We start from the raw sequence: 22,231 nt of genomic DNA, 5'->3' as shown, positions 1-22,231 counted from the left end.
TAACGAATCCCACATGGCACACGAGAACACTGTTCCACATGTGTGAAGCAAGATTATTCCACTAGACTAATGTTTTGAACATTTTAGGAACATTTTAAAAGCGGGCCTTTGGTGCAGTGAGAGGTGTACTGACGTGTCCTGGCGTCTGCAGACATGTATGAGCTCTGCCTAGAATCTGACGACTTCCTTCAATATGTCATAATAATAATAATAATAATAATAATAATAATAATATTTATTTATGCACCACAAGAAAAAAATACATAGTAAGCGGGCCTGTCGAAGCCTAAATGGCTTGTGTGACTAGGCCCGGCAGTGCCGGCAACAGCGATGAGGTCAGTGTATGTACATACATGCGTAACCTTAGTGCTGACAAAATATTGTGCATAAATGAAAAATAAATACATGTCAATACAATGTAGCGTGAACATATTTTCACGCTTATATAGATGAAAAACAGAAAATTTTGATACATGGTAGTCCAACATAGTGAACATTTTTTTATGCTTACATAGAACAAAAAACAAAAATTAAGAACAAGTTATGGCAACGTAATGAACATTTTTGTAAGCTCATAAAGATATACAGGTTAATACAACCAAATTACTTCAAATAAACACATACCCATACATAAAAGAAAACTCAAATGGAAGATAACATCTTCTTTAAAACCTTTTTTTGATTGAACCGAAAAAAATTCGTCAGGTAGATCATTAAAGATTTTGGGCACATAGACGCATCGCCGTGCCTCGCCATACCGAGTTGATGAACGAGGAACATTGAAACGAATGTTGTCCCTCAAAAGTCGAGGAGCTACATATTTTTCTCGGAATTGGTCGTTCCAAAAATGACGAAGAACAACAGTTTGCTTAAATAAGGACTGAAATGAAGGAAAACCTAACGCGGAAAATGAATTGTCACCTGACATCTGGCCGCAGCCATAGGCAACACTTTTCAATATATTTTTTAGTAAACTGTCAATTCTCGTCTGCCATCTCAATGCGCAGAAAGCGAAAACGGTGATTCCGTATCGCAAGATGCTGTATGCGAGTGCATGCACTATGGTTTTCTTTACCGATAATGGCGTGAAACCTTTTATATTACAAAGCAACCAAGCGACACTCCTAAGTTTGCCACACAGATATGCCAGATGAAGCTGCCATGACATGCTGCTATCAATAAATAAACCGAGATATTTCACAGTGTCTACATACTGAACAGGGGTACATGTACATGAAATGCAGTGCTGGTCATGCAAGAATACTGGAATGTTTATTGCTGTGGTCTTTAAGGGATTTCTAAAACATATTAACTGTGTCTTCCTGATATTTACATTAATACAATTTTTCGCAAACCAGTGCATTACACTGTATATTGTATTTTGCAGGGAGCCCACAGCCTTTTCATAATTTATATGCTTTGTTAATATAACCATACCGTCAGCATATTGATAGATAGTGCCTTTAGAAATTACTAGAGGAAGATCGTTTACGAATATGTTAAATAAAAGAGGTGATAAAATTGAGGCCTGGGGAACACCGGCTGTAAGCCATTGCTTGCTACTGACGGTTTCCTTGTCACCCATAACTATCTGTGACCTACCACACATGTAGTTTCGCAGTACCCTGTGGAATGGTCCTCTGAATCCCACTAAAGTTGATTTCTCTAGTAAAATGTTATGATTAACTGTGTCAAAAGCTTTCGCTATGTCTAGAAATAGCGCACAGGTGAATAAGTTGTTTTCAAATGCAGAATATAGTTCATCTGAGAATTCTTCCAATAGGACTGTAGTACCTCGATTCACAACAAAACCAAACTGTCTGGGTGATAAAATCGAAAACTTCATTAAGAAAGACATCATGCATTCGTAAAGGAATTTTTCTAGTATTTGGGAAAGTACCGGCAAAATTGAGATTGGTCGATAGTTTTCAATGTTATCTTTCCTGCCTCCTTTATATAGTGGCTTAACTATAGCCGTTTTCAGAGTCTCGGGAATTACTGCAGTTTCTAAAAAGCCATTGATTAAAAAAAGCAAGATGTTAGCAAGCACATCGAAGTTTCTTCGCAGAGTGCCTACAGATATGCCATCTATTCCTGGTGGTTTATTTTGCCGAAAACTAAAGAGAATCCTTTTCAGGTCAGGTGCTGATAAGCTAGGCAAGAAAGCGGATGCCGAAACAGATTCCTTCAACGTGCAATTATTTTCCTCTTGGGATAAAGTGTATTTAGAAGCACGCGAAAAAAAGCGGTTGAATGCGTTAACTACCACTATTTTGTCATCTAGAAATGTGTCAATGGGATTAGAAGGCACGTCACTTCCTCTCCTAAGATTATTTATTATAGACCACGTTTTCGCGGGACTATTGCGCGACTGGTTGAATTTATTAAAAAAATACATTCTCTTTGCTGTTCGCAATAGCCCGACTACCCTGTTTCTTGTAATTTTATATTCAGCTTTTAATCTCTCATTTTTAGGAGAGCGTTTGCAGCGCTTCCAGAGCCAATCCCTAAAAGATATGGCACGCATAATATCGGCATTAAGCCAGCTAACATTATTTCTGCATTTTTTCATGACAGTATATGTGCTTAGGCGCTCAAAGTGTTTAAGTTGAGTGGAGAACTTTTCGTATACCTTATCGGGTGCACTGCCATCGATTAGCAAAGACCAGGCAAAATTAGTGATGTGTTGGTCCAACATTTTTGTATTAGTCATTTGGATTTTCACGTTATTTCTTTTTGTGTTCCCAACCGATTGATGTTCTGTAGATAGAGAAGGCTTCGAAAGGCGACATGCCACAAAGTAGTGGTTAGCTAATCTCTGATTTATGACGCAAGCAGCCACAGAATAGTCAGATGCGCGCACCACAATGTGGTCTATGCAGGACGCTACGACTCGGTTATTTAAGCACTCTTCTCTAGTCGGATGATTTATGATGGATTCCAAACGATAAGAAGACAAAATGGATAAGTAATCGGAAACAGTGGTTGACGTGACGCATAGCGTATTTATGTTCAAATCACCAGCTAAGCATAACTGCACAGCTGAACCCCATTTGCCCAGTATTTCATCGAGCTCTGCCAAGAATCGCCTCACACTGTTACAAGGTGGACGATATATCGAAAGTAGGATTAGATCTGTATTTGAAAGATTTATTTTTATGGCCAGGCATTCCGCATGAACGAACGTAATATCTATTCCAGACGTCACATACATGTCACGAACAAAAATCGCTAAACCACCTCCACGCCCTCGTGGCCGGGTCACGAAATGTGAACGATAACCAGACAGCGTAAACATATCAGCCCCGACTTGTGGTATATTTATCTCAGTGAGAACAAAAGCGTCAACGTAATTGCTAGCCGCTTCCGCTATCTCTTTAAATTCATTCCAGTACTTTCGTAGGCTTCTTATGTTTACGCTGACGAAAGTAAAATTATGTTGTGACCTCACGCAAAACGTACTTTTGAAACTTCTAAAATCAGGAACCACACAGAAACTAGACGCCATGCTGCTTAAACAATCCTAGCAATATCAGCTGGCCTGATTACTCGAATCAAAGGTGCACCTTCGTCCTTCTTTACAAAAATCTTACCACCTTTTACCCAGGCAAACGTGTACCCGTTTTCCCTAGATACGGTTCTTGCATGCCAAAACAAACTGCGATTTGCCTTTGTCAAGTTATCGTTGAAAAACAATTTGGGTAGAGAATCTTTCTGGTGTAATCGCCGCAGCTTTCCTCGTGCATCAAACCAAGCTTCTCTCGCTGTTATCGAAGTGAATCGTATCAGGACTGTCGGGATTGTTTTACGTTTACTAGGCAAGCGGTGCACCGCTTCTATATCAGCGCTTGAAAAGTTCGTTAGCTCTAGCTTAATGGCTACCTCTGATAAAACATGCCTGAGGTTTTCATTTTGTTCCAGTGGAAGGTCTTCAATTTCCAAGTTATTCTTTCTATTGTATTGTTCCTTCTCATTCTGTAAATCCTGCAGAAGATCAAGCTGTATCGCTTGGGCCTTGACCATTTCATTCAAGCTCAAAATTTCCTCTTCCTGTACCTTTCCGCGTTCTTTGTTAGCGTTCATCTCCTTCAGTACTGAGTCATACTGTTTAGACATAAATGAGACCGATTCCTCTAGGTTATTAACAGTCATGGAAAGCTTAGTAAACTCGGTTTTCAGCAGAAGCAGGGAATCCACTTTTGCATGCAGAGTTAACAAAGAAGCAATACTGTCTTTTATTTCCCTGAGCTCAGAAGCCAAGGATGGCTCTGCAGAACTGCTGTTCCCTGTCTGGCTACAATCCATCTGCGATGCTGAAACGTCTCGCTGCCTGCCAGCCCGACAGGTTTTGCAGCCCCACGTTTCTCGCTTAGCTTGGCTCTTGTTCGCAAAAGTACTAGGTGCTATGCGTGAACAAGTTTGACCCAAATGGTAGCCATGTTTACATTCAGCGCACGATATAAAACGACCATCATCGGGTAACGCACTGTGGCAAGCAATGCACTCTTCAAATACCATGATAAAAGAAAACGAGGTACTTTCACGAGCTCAACGAGTCAGTCCGGCGGAGAAAGGTGAAAACAACCGAGAATCAAAGGCAACTGTTCTTACCTAACAAGAAGAACAAGCGATTATGACAGGTTCACACGCTCCGCCGGACTGCAGCCGCTCGTGGTGAAACGCTCGGTTTTACAGTTTCCAGTTCTTCGTGTGATGATTTGATTGGTCGGCGCTGGACCCTCGTTGAACGGTGCCAGCTCAGCACGTGCAAGTGTCAGGTGTCTGGTGGGTTGATGACGACAGACGGTGCAGAGCTTGCGATCCAAGCGGTAGATAGATCAGGCACGTCAACCGTTTTCGAGTGCTACGACGCAGGCAGACCTAACAAGAAGAACAAGCGATTATGGCAGGTTCACACGCTCCGCCGGACTGCAGCCGCTCGTGGTGAAACGCTCGGTTTTACAGTTTCCAGTTCTTCGTGTGATGATTTGATTGGTCGGCGCTGGACAATCGTTGAACGATGCCAGCTCAGCACGTGCAAGTGTCAGGTGTCTGGTGGGTTGATGACGACAGACGGTGCAGAGCTTGCGATCCAAGCGGTAGATAGATCAGGCACGTCAACCGTTTTCGAGTGCTACGACGCAGGCAGACCTAACAAGAAGAACAAGCGATTATGGCAGGTTCACACGCTCCGCCGGACTGCAGCCGCTCGTGGTGAAACGCTCGGTTTTACAGTTTCCAGTTCTTCGTGTGATGATTTGATTGGTCGGCGCTGGACAATCGTTGAACGATGCCAGCTCAGCACGTGCAAGTGTCAGGTGTCTGGTGGGTTGATGACGACAGACGGTGCAGAGCTTGCGATCCAAGCGGTAGATAGATCAGGCACGTCAACCGTTTTCGAGTGCTACGACGCAGGCAGACCTAACAAGAAGAACAAGCGATTATGACAGGTTCACACGCTCCGCCGGAATAATAATAGTAATAATAATAATAATAATAATAATAATAATAATAATAATAATAATAATAATAATAATCAGCCTGGTTACGCCCACTGCACGGCAAAGGCCTCTCCCATACTTCTCCAACTACCCGGTCATGTGCTAATTGTGGCCATGTTGTCCCTGCAAACTTCCTAATCTCATCCGCCCACCTAACTTTCTGACGCCCCCTGCTACGCTTCCCTTGGAATCCAGTCCGTAACGCTTAATGACCATCGGTTATCTTCCCTCCTCATTACACGTCCTGCCCATGCCCATTTCTTTTTCTTAATTTCAACTAAAATGTCATTAACTCGCGTTTGTACTCTCACCCAATATGCTCTTTTCTTATCCCTTAACGTTACACCCATCATTCTTCTTTCCATAGCTCGTTGCGTCGTCCTCAATTTAAGTAGAGCCCTCTTCGTATGCCTCCACGTTTCTGCCCCGTACGTGAGTACTGATAAGACACAGCTGTTATACACTTTTCTCTTGAGGGATAATGGCAACCTGCTGTTCATGATCTGAGAATGCCTGCCAAACGCACCCCAACCCATTCTTATTCTTCTGATTATTTCAGTCTCATGATGCAGATCCGCGGTCACTACCTGCCCTAAGTAGATGTGTTCCCTTACCACTTCCAGTGCCTCGCTACATATCGCAAACTGCTGTTCTCTTCCGAGACTGTTAAACATTACTTTAGTTTTCTGCAGATTAGTTTTTAGACCCACCCTTCTGCTTTGCCTCTCCAGGTCAGTGAGCATGCATTGCAATTGGTTCCCTGAGTTACTAAGAAAGGCAATATCATCTGTGAATCGGAAGTTACTAAGGTATTCTCCATTAACTATTATCCCCAATTCTTCCCAATCCAGGTTTATGAATACCTCCTGTAAACACCTGTTTGAATATGTAAATAATGTAAAATAAAACCCTTATCTTTCACTCCTACACCCGAATGTACGCATCCTTATGACACGAAGGATTCCTTACCTAAACATTACCCCGAGTCTCAACAATATACTGTTGTAATGAAAGGCGAAATAATGCGTTTTACAAGTCACTTGTTTGTTGTATTGATTCATATAACGCTTAAAAGCAACACACTTGCTTCGCTACACGCTGTAGCGAAACATTTATTTCATCAGCGGCGTCTCTATACCGTTGTCCTACACTCTGGGAATGAACGTTTTCGCCTACCACCCACCCTTTACGAATCACGCTATCGAGGCCTCAAATTGAATCTGCGACATTGTGGTCAGTAGCCAAATGCCGACAGAACTAAACTGTATGCCGATTAATGGCATCTCTAAAACACTGTCTAAACCAAATCGTCTCACATGCTCTCCATGTGTCAACGCTTGGTAAGCACAGCAACATAAAAAATTGTTGTGAGTATTCACATCATATACAATTGCGAGTAATCTGACTATTGAAGAAAAGCTCGATAAAAATATCCGTTTCTGCTGAACATCTCTATCCAACAGACACAATAGTGTTTCAGACGTATGTTTGGCGCTTGACAGCTCGAATATGTCTTACTCTTTCCATTGGATCTTTCGGAGGGACTTGGCTTCTCGTGTAGGACTTTTACTACAGTACAGTTTTCTTCTGTGTAGAGAAATCTCCAACGTGGTGGTGGTAATGAGTAACCATGAAGACCTGTGGAGCAGGAAATAATGCCAAACAGTATATATTTTATTGCAAGAATTGTGCACTGCACAACAGCAATAATTGAGCCATTTCTTAGCATTGTTTGCAGACCGAGATTAGTGAATGCACTCAAACACACAAGACATGTATAGGTCAAGAACCGCGGGAGATAAAGGAACAACCTTATACCTGACTTCATGGGCCATCCGTCAATTTTGCTTTCCAAGAATACCCTTCCTGTGAACGTATACTTTTATGTTCAATTGTAGGTATTTATTTTACCAATTGCAGGTATTTGCTTTTGGCTGAAGCAGGTTATCTACTTTTATTTCGTGTAAAACGGCTCTAAACGGTAAAACGGCTGTAAACATGCTGTGAATAGCATTGAATATCGCTTCTCCCTGCCTGACGCCTTTCTTTATTAGGATTTTGTTGCTTTCTTTATGGAGGACTACAGTGGCTGTGGAGCAGCTATATATATATTTCAGTATTTTTACATACGGCTCGTCTACACCATGATCTCGTAATGCCTCCATGACTGCTAAAGCATCGACTGAATCAAACGCTTTCTCGTAATCAATGAAAGCTATATATGAGGGTTGGTTATATTCCGCACAATTTTCTATCACCTGATTGATAGTGTGAATATGGTCTATTGTTGAGTAGCCTTTACGGTATCCTGCCTGGTCCTTTGGTTGACAGAAGTCTAAGGTGTTCCTGATTACATTTGCAATTACCTTAGTCAATACTTTCCAGGCAACCAACAGCAAGCTTATCGGTCTGTGATCGTTTGTGAATAAGGCTGTTACTATCAAGAAAAATAGTTTGATAAGACGTGTATGGAATATAGAAACACTTGGTGACGTCTAAAAACTTCGTACGGGGTAGGCAAAGAGAGCAATGAAAGAAGGGACCTTTTTGCTGAAGTGCACGGAGACGTACAGTAAACACTTAGTTCTTGATAATCACGTACGAAAAATAGTCATTAGCAAGCTTAAAATGTATTGTCAAAAAACATTTTTCAACAGTAATGGGGCGATAGTGTGGTGCATGTAGTGAGGTAGGTGTTAAGTTTATTCATAAAGTTGGTACTTGATAAGCTAATGAATGATAAAAAAATTTAGGGCAATAAAGAATAAGGTGCCATTTTTAATGCCTGAGTTTAGAGGATGTTCTATTATATGGCCCTGAACCACTGTATATGGAAGTGAAGACTGGCACTCCAAGAGAAAATAGGCTATTTCAGAAATACTTTGATGCAGAAAAGTAGTTCGATGCGTTCATCAGAAGTGGTTCTTGGCAATGAGAGACGGCCTCCTCTGGGCTCCCGTTCCTTCTTCAATGCCTTGCACTGCGAATGCTGCAGCGCAGTGGGGCGTGCCCACAACGCTCCGCCTTCTGTCAACGTGGGGCGCAGTGCAAATGGTATTTTGAATGTAACGTAGACGCTACGACGTCCGCCTTTGGTGTATACGACGCTGTTGTGCCCGGCGGCCGTTCAAGGGGGAGGGGGGACACCCCGGCGACATGTAGTTGTCACGCTTCACGCTACAATTCTTCGTACCTGTAGGCAGCCCAAATTGGTATGACCATGTCGGAATCTGAGACAGCGGACGTTCCCCATCTTTCCCTGTTTGGGCCAAGTGAGGTGCGTGCGTTTGTGACCAAACTCCCTTCGGAGGGAAAGGGCAACCAACCTCCCGACGCTCATCAGTAGCCCGACGCCCACGGTGTACCGACACCATCGGTCACCCGACCCCATCGTGTCCCCGACGCCGGGATTGGTCTCCTGACGCCATCTGTCACCTTACGCCGGATTGGTGGAAACCATGAACAATTACGACGCAGGCATAAAAAGCGGATCTAGACGGCGGTGGAAAAGGCAAGAGGACGTTGTAAAACAGTGTGAGACTCGGATAGGCTAAGCCGCTATCATGGTGTGCTCCGATAGTTGGAGCCGTGTTGTAAAACGCGGAGGCTCGCGGAGGCCCTAGTACGGGGAGGCTCGTGTTCTAAAGTCGTAGCTACGAGGTTTGTCGGGCACATGAACGAGTTCTGCCTTCTTCGCGACAGCACTTTGCGAGAGCCCCAGAAGGCGCGACCCTCTCGAGCTCGTCTGAAAGGATTTGTTAAGGCCTGAAGAAGAAATCAGGAAGAAGCGTTGCAAATTGTTTTGTTCCTTTGGGTTCATTTTCTAGGAGGTTAGTTGCTCGCTGAACGTTTGACAAGGCGTAAGAAATACCACAGTCTCTTTTTTTAGGTTATTAGCATTTCCGGTTCAGGTTAGTTCCATACTTTCAAGTGGAAAGTTTACGTGAGGACACGTATAGAAATGCAAGGCAAACAGGGTCCGTGTTGCATACGGCCTGGAAGGTCACGCGCAAGTTGCGCAGGTATTGTTAAGTTATGCTTTACAGGGAGTCATAACAGTTGCCACGCTTCAAACCTGTAAGCAGCCTAAATTGGCACGACCACGCCGGTGTCGGAGTCAGTGGACGTTCCCCATCTTTCCCTGTTTGTGCCAAGTGAAGTGCGTGCGTTTCCAACCAAGCTCCCTTCGGAGGAAAAGGGCAACCCACCTCCTCACGCCATAGATGGCCCGACACCCTCGGCGGCCCGACGGCATCGGTGTACAGAAGCCATCGGTCACTCGACCCCGTCGTTTGCCCGACGCCGGGAGTGGTCTCCTGAAGCCGTCCGTGCAACACCTGACGGCGTATTGATGGAACCCACTAACAATGACGACGCAGGCACAAAAAGCGGGTCCAGACGGCTGTGGAAAAAGGAGGAGGACGCTGGGAATAAGTGTGAGACTCGGACGTGCTAAGACGCTACCATAGTGTGCTCCGATAGTTGGAGCCGTTTTGTAAATCTCAACCATGTATTTTTTACAGCAAAGCTGTATACCTCTACATCCAAGGAAATTTTCGTGTCGTAAGCAAAAAACTCCCCATACGTGGGCCGATCCGGATACAGTGCAATGCCCAGCCGACCCGCGGTGGAGGTGAAGCAGGCGTTGAGTGCACTCCATACGTGGGCCGATTCCGGACACAGTGCAATGCCGGGCCGACCCGCGGCGGAGGTGCAGTTCGCCATGAAGGGGCCCACATACACAGCTTCGCTGGTCATCCTCCTTCACAGAGCGGAAGGGCACTTAGATTTTTTAAAATATATTTCTGTTTTTATTCTCTTATAAGACGCACGGAACCTTTTCTCCCGGCATCTGGCACGGCACCATCCATGGAGGCTTCGTTGGCCGCACGGATCGCCGACTTCACAACAACGCGCTATACCTAAGCCAAACGCGGTTGTGCTCAGCGAGCCGCAGTGCGCTTAGCTAGTGGACGGTATCTACGCCATGAAACCGACCACAGCTTGATCTAAGCTAACATTGTTTAACTGCGCGAACAAACGAACCACAAAGACAGCGAGGGACAAGGACGGGCGCAGTCTTTTTGGTTCGTTTGTTCGCGCAGTTAAACAATGTTCGCTAATATCTACCAACTCGCCCAACAACAAGTTCTTCTAAACTATGTTTGATCTAAGCTATCGGCCAATAGCATACGTCTAAGGGAATGACGAAATTGTGCGTCCCATGGCGAAATAAATCTTCCAGAAGAGAGTGAGGACAGGGCCTTGTGTTGAAAGGAGAGCAATTGATAGGAAGGTTACTTCGCGATCCGCTTGCGATCTCCACGTACCGAGTACGACAGCAAAACTTGGCTGACATGTTCAGAGCTGCGAATGCTGTTGCCATACTATGTGATTTCACCAAGGCGGAGGGGTGGTTCAGAGCCCCTTTAACTGTGAAACGCTTTCTTAAAAACGGCTCGAAAGCTTTATCACAAAGGAGGAGCACATGTGAAAAGCGATATGCGTACAAGTGTCCAACTGTTATAGCCCTTCGCTGTCGACATAATTCCTGCATAGCCTATAGACCGTTTCATCGGGCGAGGAGGATAGGGCGCGCGGAGTGCCTTTCCTCCTCTCTGGCTTGGGCGATCCGGCGCGGCGCTGCTTGAAAGTATTGCTGTCGCGTGCTGCGGAACGATTTCGAGATGTATTAGATCGTACTTTATAAAATTTACGCCATGTTCGTTCATATAAGGTCGTCAGGGAAGCCTTTCGGTGCATCGGTAACTACTGTAGACAGAAATATGTCTTGGGGGCGTAAAAATGTGACGCGCATAATCCGCCGCGGTGTACGCGCATTATCAGTCGCGGTGCGTGTATGTGTTGTTTACTATTTTGCTTATATCGATTTTATTCCAACAAAGAAAACCGGCGTCTCTGTATTACCAGCATTAAATGGTAAATCAGCTCACTGTCTGATCGATTGGCGTAGGGAGTAAAACATAAAACATAAGAGCGCATGCACGTGCACGGCCAACCTAAGGCAACCACGAAACAGCTGAGCGGCAGGCGCTATCAAATATTTGTGATACACTGGCATCGTTCTCACGCATTTCAAGTCTAGTATGCTTGAAATTATCTCTACGCTAGCCTTGCTGCATATGGCCCATGGCGCTGTTCAACATAGCGATCACTGCGGTTGGTGAGCCAGCACGATACATTTATAAGCTGTGTGCTTCAGCATTGCCTTTTTGGCCTGTATACAGCCATAATATATGAGAGGGCTCGCATAAAAAAAATGCGATGGCTATTTTTGAGCGCAAAATTTCCGTATTAAGTGTCAGTGCGTCGTAGAGAAATGAACGAACACAATCGAAAAAAAAAATTCGGTTATCATGCTCTTTCTCTAAAAAGCAAGAGAAAACGGGCTAACGCCGCACAACGTTTATAAATATATACCCGCTGATGCTGTATGCCTGCATGCGCTATATAGAACAGAGATATCTGTAATCCAGTACCTGTTACTGCTTAGGACGCTCGCGCAGTTCGTAAATTGTCGCTTTGCTGGAGAAGCTTAATTCAGACTGTAAGGCATGCTGCTATTACTAGCCAAAACTATTTTATTCATGGGTGGAAACCTCATCCATCCAACCAAGTAGTCACGCAATGTAACCTGCAGCGAACAGTTTGAACGCTTGTCAAAGTATAACAGCACAGCTCCTATCGTAGCAGAACGATCGTCGCGTATGTTTCATGGCTCCTAAACTGCAGCTTAGAAATAAAGGATAATACTGCAATAAGGTCACATTAGTAATTGGAACATTCAGAAATACACAATTGGTCTCCGAGGCTGATTGTAGGCTCAAATATGCGCGCGCACATCGCGCTGCGGTTTCCGTCCACCTCAACGCCAGCAGAAATTGCGGCCTTGACGCCTTAAACCACTTCGGCACGTCTCACAGAACCGTTTACCACGTAGAAGACGCACGTCATACTCAACAGACCGCACGACCGCGAAAACAAGCACCAAAACCTACCGCCGAGCGTACACCTGCCATGCAAAAGACCGCTTTCACCCAAGCCAGTATGGCGCTGCTCATAGGCGGCGCCACTGCGTTCACAATATGGCGGCGCCTACGAAAAAACGGTCTATAGGTAAGGTACAATATTACCGCAATGAAAGGCCTTTCTTTTCGCGAACAAGTAACCTCTTAATATTTTATGTTGCCGTTGTTGACTACACGAATGTACAGTAGCTTAAATGCGATCTGAATGGTTCGAGGCCATCTCGAGATAGGAATTCTGGAGCGGCTGCCTTATCGTCCCTTGGATTTATCATCACCGCGACCTTGCGAACGATAGCCTTGAGCTCAAAGGAGAATGGACAGTGGGTGTAGTTTAGATCGGCAAACTCACGTCAGACTAACTCAAACTTACAGTGACACGCGAGCGTTGCGCTGGCTGAGAAGAATTTTCGTGAGTCTGAGTCATAGTGAGCCTTAAGCAAAAATTAAATCTTGTGAATAAGTTATGATTATTTTTTTACTATGTGGGGAATACTGAATAAAGAAATCAATCGCTAAAATTGTTGCGACCGCGGAAACGTCAAACGTTTCTCCAAGCGGCGCGCACCATACTCCGAACGACTATATTGGGGAAAAGAAGGAGCCATTACAAGAACGCCCGACCCCTGCGTTATCGGCAGCGCAACGATCGGATGTACAGGCTGAACTTCCCCTTTCTTTCTCACCCACATGCGCGCGCACACACACACACACACGGGCTTCGCGTACGCGCCTGCAGCCCCACTCCAGAGCGATTACAGCTCCAGCGCCGCACTGGTTAGACGTACGGCCACTTCCACTCCGTTCACGGCCCAGTGCTGATCGTCTTACTCCTAAATTGCGTCCACACTTCACGTCTACGCGGCACGATGGAGGGAGTTGAGAAGGGAAACGCGGCAAGCATCGCAGGCCAGCGCGAAGCATTGTGCGCAATGTGCTCATAGCTTTCGGTTTCACTGCCGGAGCCGCAGAGTGAAGCGTGGCCAGGCTTGGCGGCGCCTGTGACTTCGCGAGAAGCGAGCACGTTCGACGCCGATTACCCACTTTGGTTGGTTCAGTTAGCATTTCTTTAGAGTGCAGCTCCTAGGCGCCCACGCCTGCGTCGGCGTGCCTCGGTGTCCCTTGTAACCGAGCGAACGGGCACAGCGAAGGATGAAAAATTGAACGCGGAGCGCAGAGGGTGATGAAAGGCGGCGATAGCGAAGAAAGCGCGAGGAGGAAAGCAGAAGAGGCGGTTATGGCGAAGGCTTGGGAAGAAAAGCGCAGTGCCAGGCAAGACGGGTTCTGCAGCGACGATGGCTACGAGATGGCGCTGGGGTAGCGCACGTCATCCTTATGGAAACAAAGCATTGCGTGAGCAGAATTCTGTCTGTGGCAGCTGCTGTGAATCGCGCCCACGCGTCATACACGCGCTTCCTATCGCGATCTCCCGATTAGCGAGGCAGTGACGCCACACTTCGCTCCGTTTGCAACGTGCCGCACGAGAATGATTGTCCGCGCCACGCCAATATATCGCGAAATGAAATCACGCGTAGAGATGGGCTCAAATTTCGCGTTAGGGAGTATCGTAATCACCGGTCAACTTTTTCAGCGTGTACTCCACCTTCCTGTAACGCGCACTTGCAGCATGAACTGAGGGTTTGCGCTGCTGCCTTATTCAGATGGGGCGCTTGCGTTCAGCGCAACTGCGAGGAAATGTCGATGTCACCGTCTAGAGTGTACGTATAATTGCTATCGCAGTACAAGGTTCTCGCTGCGCGGCCAAAAAAGCAATATGATTATGAAGCACGCTTTGCGCGGAGCTCCGAAATAATTTTGGCCAACCGGGGTTCTCTAACAAGCACCTCAATCTAAGTACACGGGCGATTGCAGCAGGTTTCTGTGGGCGGGTCATGCTACGTCTTGCTTCACGCCATACCGTGACGCGAAATGCGCAGAGGAAAGCAAGCGCCGACACCAACTGGCGAGACTGCTTTGAAGCTGGCTGCATGCTGTGGTGAGCCAGCTTTGAAAGCTCGCGTACAAAATCATGCGCCTGTCTCTATCGCCTGAAAATTTCGAAGTATAGCGCATTTCGAGCACATGACGATCTTTTGCAGAGACATACTGCTTCTGCTGACTCACTTCAATGTAGCGAGAGTATGTATGCAGAACAACATTCAACGCATTTGAGGAATGAGAATCTAGCATGCAATTTGCCCCTACTACACCTCGACCCGTCATTTCCAAATCAGTGAAAGATCGCGTAGCAGCGCAAAAGTGTTCTTTTGTCGCCTCATCCAGGTGGTAGTGATAAACTTTATTGAAAGCCACGGCAAAAAAAAAAAAATTGGAAGACTCTTAAGTTTCGCCTTCGAGAGTGGAAAGCGATTGCATTCAAAGATCCCTGACTGAAAGAGCGTAGGTTAGGGCGTGTTGGTATTCCGTAACTGAGGTTTTTAGCGCACGAAAAGGGACGAGAGACAGAGGCAAGACGCGGACACAGTGCTAACTTCCAAAAATTGTTTTATTACATGAAGCGGTACACATATATATAGGTAACAGACAACAGCGTACGCTTGCGCATATGTACTGATATTTAATCAAATGAGACAGCAACGAGACATGTGTAATGGAAAGTTAAGATGATATCGAAGATGAAAAAGCGACCTTGCATAGCCAAAAAATTCTTTTGTAATTGCAAGATTAAAACATACTCTCCATCAGGCCACCCTCAGTGCCACGTTTAAACAATCGAATTCTTTTTTTGAAAGATCGATTGAAGGCGCGCTAACACAAGCGCTTCCCAAACTAGCCATCTTCGCCGCTTCAATAATCTCACGTGTTGTTTGCGTTGGGCTTCATCCTATCACCATGCACTGTTTATAAATAGGACTGCACCCATGCTTTCTGCAGTGAAAAGTCAGATGCCCCACTCCTCCAGTTCGCACATTATTTGCGTGTTCACGTAGCCTATAATTTACGCACCTTCCCGTTTGGCCGATGTATTTTTGCCGCACGACAGGGGCAGTTCATACACGATATTGTTCTCAAAAATAACGTAGCATTCCTTGTGATCTGTCCGGCAACTGGGCTTCTCAGAACCACAGTAGCTGGCCTTGCACAAGTTGGACAGCTTGACTGGCGCTGAAAAGATGACGCTTACATTTGCGTTATTGCCAATCTTCTTCAGTCTGTGCGAGATATCGTGGATGTACGGTATTATTGCGCATTTCTGGTTCACTCGCGCAATTTCCGGTGAAGTAAAATGCTCATCCTGTCGCCCGCGTCTTGCGGTCTTAAGGAGACTTTCGGCCACAGCTGTGATGATATGCTGCGGAAAACCGGCCTGTTTCAGGCGATCCACTTGCACCAGAAAACTGGAAAAACCCTTGTGAGGACATGAGCGGCGAAGCGCATTCATTAGGGTTGACTTTGCGATGCCCCTCTTGACCAACTTAGAGTGGCCCGATGAAAATGGCAGTAGCGGCTTGTTCACCCTTGGTTCACATGCCCAGCACACCTGATATCCCTCAAAAACATTCTTATATCGAGAAATCTCAAAGTACCATCCTGTGGCGTTTCATGCGGAACAATGAGCGGTTGTAAACACTTGTTGAATAGATCTAGCCCTTGCGGGACATCAAGAAAAACCTCCCCGCTAGGACTTGGATCGAGAAGCACAAGGTAGTCCTCAACGTACCTATACACCTTTTTTACAATTGAGTTTTATAATCTGGCATCCAGTATCCTGTTTACACGAGCAAGATAAAGGTCTCTTAAAATTGGCGCGATACAGGAGCCAATGCGAATTCCTTGTTTTTGAAGATAAACACTTCCATCCCGCTTGGAGAACGTCGAGCGCAGATACATGGACAATAGTTCAAGAAAACCCTGTGTAGATATGCAGATGGTGTTTGCAAACTTCAGTTAATCGTAAGCATCAATAGCCCCTTGAACACATACTAATAACTCATCATGTGGCAGTGAATAATATACTTTTTTTACATCTATAGAGAAAGCTTTCAAATTACTGCCTACATGCGTCTTCAGGTAACCTATTACTTCTTCTGAGTTCTTCGTCAGAAAAGGATCCCCCCATTCACTGCTAGTAATTTCAACTTGCGTTGAAGAAAAAGGCCTACGGGCTTTTGCCAAGTTCCACCTTCACACACTATAATACGGAGTGGCCATTCTGGTTTATGACTTTTGATCGAAAAAACATTTCAAGGCTCCCAGATTTTTTACATTCGATTTCGCGGACCAGTTTACTCAAGTTTAATTTCTGACAAAGCTTCTTAGCTTCCGATTTCACTTTCGCAAGTGAGACATCTTTCCTACTATGAAAAACGGAATCCAAAGCCTCATCTGCCTTCTGTTTCACCGAGTTATGTGGGATGACCACAAAAGCACCTTCTTTGTCTGCAGGAAGCAGTTCCAAGCTATTTTCGCGAAGCAACTGTTTCACACGTTTTAAGGGCATGGCTGGCGCCCTAAGTTTTCTGGAGCAAGTGGATCGCTTGAAACAGGCCGGTTTTCAACAGGCCGGTTATCACGTCTCCTTAAGACCGCAAAACGCAGGCGCGAGTGAAGTTGCGCGAGTGAAGCAGAAACGCGCAATAATACCGTACATCTACGATATCTCGCACAGACTGAAGAAGATTGGCAATAACGCAAATGTAAGCGTCATCTTTTCAGCGCCAGTCACGCTGTCCAACTTGCGCAAGGCCAGCTACTGTGGTTCTGAGAAGCCCAGTTGCCCGACAGATGACAAGGAATGCTACGTTCTTAGTGAGAACAATATCGTGTATGAACTGCCCTTGTCGTGCGGCAAAAAATGCATCGACCAAACGGGAAGGTGCGTAAATGATAGGCTGCGTGAACACGCAAATAATGTGCGAACTGGAGGAGTGGGGCATCTGGCTTTTCACTGCAGAAAGCATGGGTGCAGTCCCATTTATAAACAGTGCACGGTGATAGGAAGAAGCCCAGCGCAGACAACACGGGAGATTATTGAAGCGGCGAAGATCGCTAGTTTGGGGAGCGCTTGTGTTAGCGCGCCTTCAATTGATCTTTCAAAAAAAAAAAAAAAAGAATTCGATTTTTTAAACGCGACACAGAGGGTGGCCTGATGGAGATGACATTTTAATCTTGCAATTACAAAAATTTTTTTTGGCTATGCAAGGTCGCTTTTTTATCTTCGATATCATCTTAACTTTCCATTACACATGTCTCGTTGCTGTCTCATTTGATTATAAATCAGTACACATGCGCAAGCGTACGCTGTTGCCTGTTACCTATATATATGCGTACCGCTTTGTGGAATAAAACAATTGTTGGAAGTTAGCGCTGTGTCCGCGTCTTGCCTCTGTCTCTCGTCCCTTTTCGTGCGCTAAAAACCTCAGTTATCCCTGACTGTTTGTCCCGCTTCCCGGCAACCGCAACTTTCTTGCAGATGCACAGAGGCGTGTGCCATCTTGATGGCGTTGCAAGGAACCAAGCAGGCCGCGCCGCTCGATGAATGGTAGAAAAGCTGGAAAAAGGGTTTGTGTTTGAGTTTCCCCAGAACAAAATTATTTCTTTGTGTTATTTTCAATTTACAATCCGACCCTGTCATGTCTGTAGTTTGTGTTGAGGTCACACCTTACGGTTTTTCTGATGCATTTTACGTTAAAGAATTCAATGAGTTAAGTAATGCCTATGCGCCAACCGGAGGGCCTGCGTGTTTGTGGTTGGGAATGATTTTTGAATTGAAATGAAATCCGGTGAAATCAAATGAAATAAAACCCGGTGTAGGCGCAAAACGCAGACACCGGATTTTCTTTTTTCTTTTTGGACGCGGGGCCTTTAATGCCATCGCGTTAATTCCAAAGCCCCCGAAAGCCTTCCCGACGCATGAAAAGCCGTTAAAGCCCCTAAATGATCTAAAAGTAAGTCTTCTCTCTCCTCCTCCTATGCCGGCGCTCCTGCTGGCGGCTCCTCCCGGGCGGTGGCGGCACTTCTGCCGGCTACAGCTAGCAAACGCTCCCGACGTTCGTCCCTTTGGCGCGCAGTCCACTGCGCGCCTGAAGTATTTGGTTGTTGCGTTTGTGACAGGAGAGGTTCATAAATTAGTTACTGCGATGACTGCCAGTATCCACGTTGCACTGCTTTATCAAAGCTCCTTCCACTGCGATCACTTCGACTGCGGTGGCAACGGTGGAGGTGGCGTGCTCAAGCGAGCTAACGGAGTGTTTTTTCTCGAACGGCGCCTGTTGATCAGCTTCATTCGTAACTCATCGCCGCCAAGAGAAATTGAAACTACATACGCTTTTTATGTGGATACTTACATTTTACTTTTTTTTTTAAACACAGGCGTGGGGTTTAGGCTCTATAAGGACCTATGGTAGTGTACAACTTCCATAATATGTCAAAGGCGCGTTTGCTCGTACTACAAAAAGGCTCGGTAATGCATCGGGACTTAATTTCTTGATGCCGTAATTCCGAAGGATTTGGCTTTCAAATTGGTCTTCGGTGAAGTGATCCTGAGATAAATAAGCTAAGATTTGGTGTGGCTCAACTTTTCGAGAAATAATACAAGGCACGGAAAAAATATACGCCGTGACATTTCACAAATAATTTCGAAAATAAGAACTGTTGACATGTCAGCCCGCGTGTGCGTGGTCATAACAATTTTATCAACGTCAAAAGTTGAAAATGATCTGGGTCATTGCGCGCCCATTCGTTAGAGAGAGAGAGAAAAAGACTTTTATTGTCAAGGTTCAGTGGAGTTTTCTTTCCTAGCGGTGTGGGTTGGCATGGCATCTGCTTCGCCGCGACGCTGTCGGCCTATTCCGCCAACCGTATCTGGCCTTCCGGGTTGGAAGTCTTCGCCTCCCACTCTTCTTGTGAAGGAGCTCGCCTAAAGAGTTCTCTCGGGGGAGGGTTCTTTTGGCATCCCCACAAGATGTGATCTTGGTCCGCCAGGGAATGTTTGCAGTTTGGTGGATATTCACCACCGGTCATTGCAGCTAGTCTTTCTGGACTAAGTACAGACCTAGCCTGTACTCTCCTGAGGTTAGTGGCCTGTATTCTTGTCAGTGTCTCGTGCGGGGATGGATATATTCGCCTCGATTCGCGGTAATAAAGGTCATTTCGTTAAAGGTGTGGATACTTTCATGTCCGTCAACCCCGTCGGGCAAGGCCACCTCCCGGTTACTAGCTGCTCGGGCGGCTAGGTGGGCGGCCTCATTGCCAGGGTTGCCCACATGAGCGGGTACCCACACCAACTTCAATTGATTGAGTTCTTTGTTGATGATTCTGAACGCTCGAGGGGAAATGAAACCCAAAGTGTAGTTACGAATCGCTGTTTTCGAGTCGGATATAATAATCTTGGTGCCCGGGTTGGTGGTGCCCATGGCGATTGCGGCCTCTTCCGCCTCCACAGATGTGTTTACCGTCGCACAGCTGATGGTGTGTCCGTCGCCAGTAGTGACGGCTATGGTGTGTCGAGCATCACTGGTGCGAGCAGCATCCACGTATGTGGCGGGTTGGTTTTTGTAGCATTGCCAGTGTGCCGCCGCCCTAGCTTTGCGTCTACCGCTGTTTTCAGTGCTCATGTTTTTCGGAAGAAGGGGGATAATTTTTTTGACCAGATCTATCCACGTTAAGAATGTTTCAACCAGCTCGGATTTGCACGACATCTTTGAACCCGAGATATTTTCGGCTGTGTTTAGCGGATGTCTGCACTCTGATTTATTATGCGCGAAGATATGGCGTACTCGAGATATAGCGCTGTCACTGTGCCTAGGCGCAGCAACTGCCGACTTTGGTAATAACCCCGCGAATACAATTACGCGCAGCAATGCGCGCTACATGGAAGGTAGACCTGCACCGCGAGTTCTACAAAGAGCGGGGGCTCAAACTACGACAACCGTCGTTTGAGTCTAGAGTTCGTCAGCAGACTCCAACTAAAAAGAAGATACATTTAGCAAGACGCGTCGCTTGAGAGATAGACCTGCACAGCAAGCAGCGTATACAGCGTGGCCGAACTAACATATGAAGCGCAACTTTCGTGCCTGAACCCAGCAACAGTTTCAGATACAGCGAAACGAGCGCACCAAGCAATGTGCGCGACATCATAATAAAGCCTGCTGAACCAGAAGCGCGAACGGCGAGGCTCAGAAAACATGAAGCTTCCGTAGTAGCGAGTGAACGTTTCCAACTGCAACCATGCCGAAGGTTACATTGTGCGAAGAAAGGTTGCAGACGCTCGTGGTTCTCGCCAACAATTCCGAAAACATACGAGTGACTTATGATGAACGGCCAATTACCTCACACAAGCGCGGAGCCCGCGCATTATCAACGTTTGCCCGGCCCATCCTGTGCAGCCAAATCTTCCGGATGGAACGAAGAACAGTCCTTTTGCCTGACCTCTTCGTTGTTGCGCCCATAATCACAACACCGGCCAGGCATCGCCGCAATGCTTAAACGGCGCGAGCGCTAGCGAAGCGCCCTCCGCCCAAACTCTGGCGCCAGAAACAAACCAAAGGGTGATTTCGATACTCGGGAATGGCGTCGGCGTCTGCTACGGACCAAAAAAGCGCGCGTTATTGCGTTGACCACAGCGCTTCGACAAATAGCAGGGTCCACTGTCCGGAAGGGAGGCAGGCGAGGGAGAAAGCGGCAAAGCTTAGAGGAAGTCGCCACCTTTAAATTTATTTAGGGGAGGAAGATTTAGCTCGGGTGCTCCTATCTAAATACATGTAAAAGGAGAATTTGTTTTTCTCAGCAACCACTGCACCAAATTTGACGAAGATTGTTGCATTTAAATGAAAAACTCAAAAGCTGGTGACTGTTGATTTCGAATTTTTGAGTTAGGTGGTCAATTGTTTCTTAAAAATTGGTAGAATTTTCAGAAAACGAAACTATAAGGTTTACAAATCTGTAACTCAACAACGAAAAATGATAATGCAATTCTGGGAATTGGATCTAATAGTACATCTAAAGCGGACAAAATTGATAAGTTACACATGAATATCAAGGAAACTTAGTAATATGGAAATACAGCTTTTGCAGAACCCTTGTAACCAACGTAACAAATTAACGTAAGATGTAAAATGACATATCTAATTTTTCCACTTTGAAAGATCAAATGGTTGCCGTTGGCAGAACCGCGCTATCTGTTCTTGATGCAGAGCTATGAATTTGTAAACTTCGTGCTTCTAGTTTTTTCAAACTGTTGAATATTTGAAAATCTTTTTAACAAAATGCAGGCCCGAAATAGAAATTGCGCTTCCAAAAGTCACTAGAATTGAAGTTTCTCTCTCAAATGCAACAACTTTCATTAAAATCGGTCCAGGGGCTATGCAGCGGGCCCGAGCAGCGGTGAAATGGCTATGCCTCACCGCACGTAATGCCCGGGTAGCCTGAGCCCGGGCTGGCAACCTCGCAAGTCCTTTTCCCATTAAAGTTTTTTCCGTCCGTCCGTCCGTTTTTGCGTTTTACATGTATTTGAATAGGCCGCGTCGGAGTTTGGCCCGAGCTAAAGCTTCCTCTTGATAGGGAACGGTTGCTAGCGCCGCTGCGCCGAGGAGGAGCCATCCACGCATACCTCAGAGATTACGCTCTCTTGAGCCGATTGGGACGGCTGTAGGAAAACCAGCCGGCACGCGCAAATCTCGGAGGCCATGATTATGTTAACTATTCCAAGGTACCCAATCAGAC

The 22,231-nt window shown here is 45.9% G+C and overlaps 1 protein-coding gene and 1 long non-coding RNA gene across 3 annotated transcripts in view; one reads left to right on the top strand and one right to left on the bottom strand.

Annotated features, from left to right (window-relative positions):
• The window catches only part of LOC129382712 (uncharacterized), a 216,534-nt gene that overhangs the window by 57,540 nt on the left and 136,763 nt on the right, over positions 1 to 22,231 (top strand). The gene's annotated exons all lie outside the window — the stretch shown is intronic.
• Positions 1 to 22,231, bottom strand: part of LOC140218849 (uncharacterized) — a 70,721-nt gene that overhangs the window by 4,618 nt on the left and 43,872 nt on the right. For both annotated transcript variants that reach the window (XR_011895039.1, XR_011895040.1), the window contains one exon: positions 7,020 to 7,139. This is a non-coding gene — a long non-coding RNA (uncharacterized lncRNA). The remainder of the gene's footprint in view (positions 1 to 7,019; positions 7,140 to 22,231) is intronic.

Source organism: Dermacentor andersoni, chromosome 6 (genome assembly GCF_023375885.2).
Source record: "Dermacentor andersoni chromosome 6, qqDerAnde1_hic_scaffold, whole genome shotgun sequence".
Classification (NCBI taxonomy): domain Eukaryota; kingdom Metazoa; phylum Arthropoda; class Arachnida; order Ixodida; family Ixodidae; genus Dermacentor; species Dermacentor andersoni.
The sequence above is the reverse complement of the archived record's forward strand: the minus strand, read 5'-3'. Positions and strand labels throughout refer to the sequence as shown.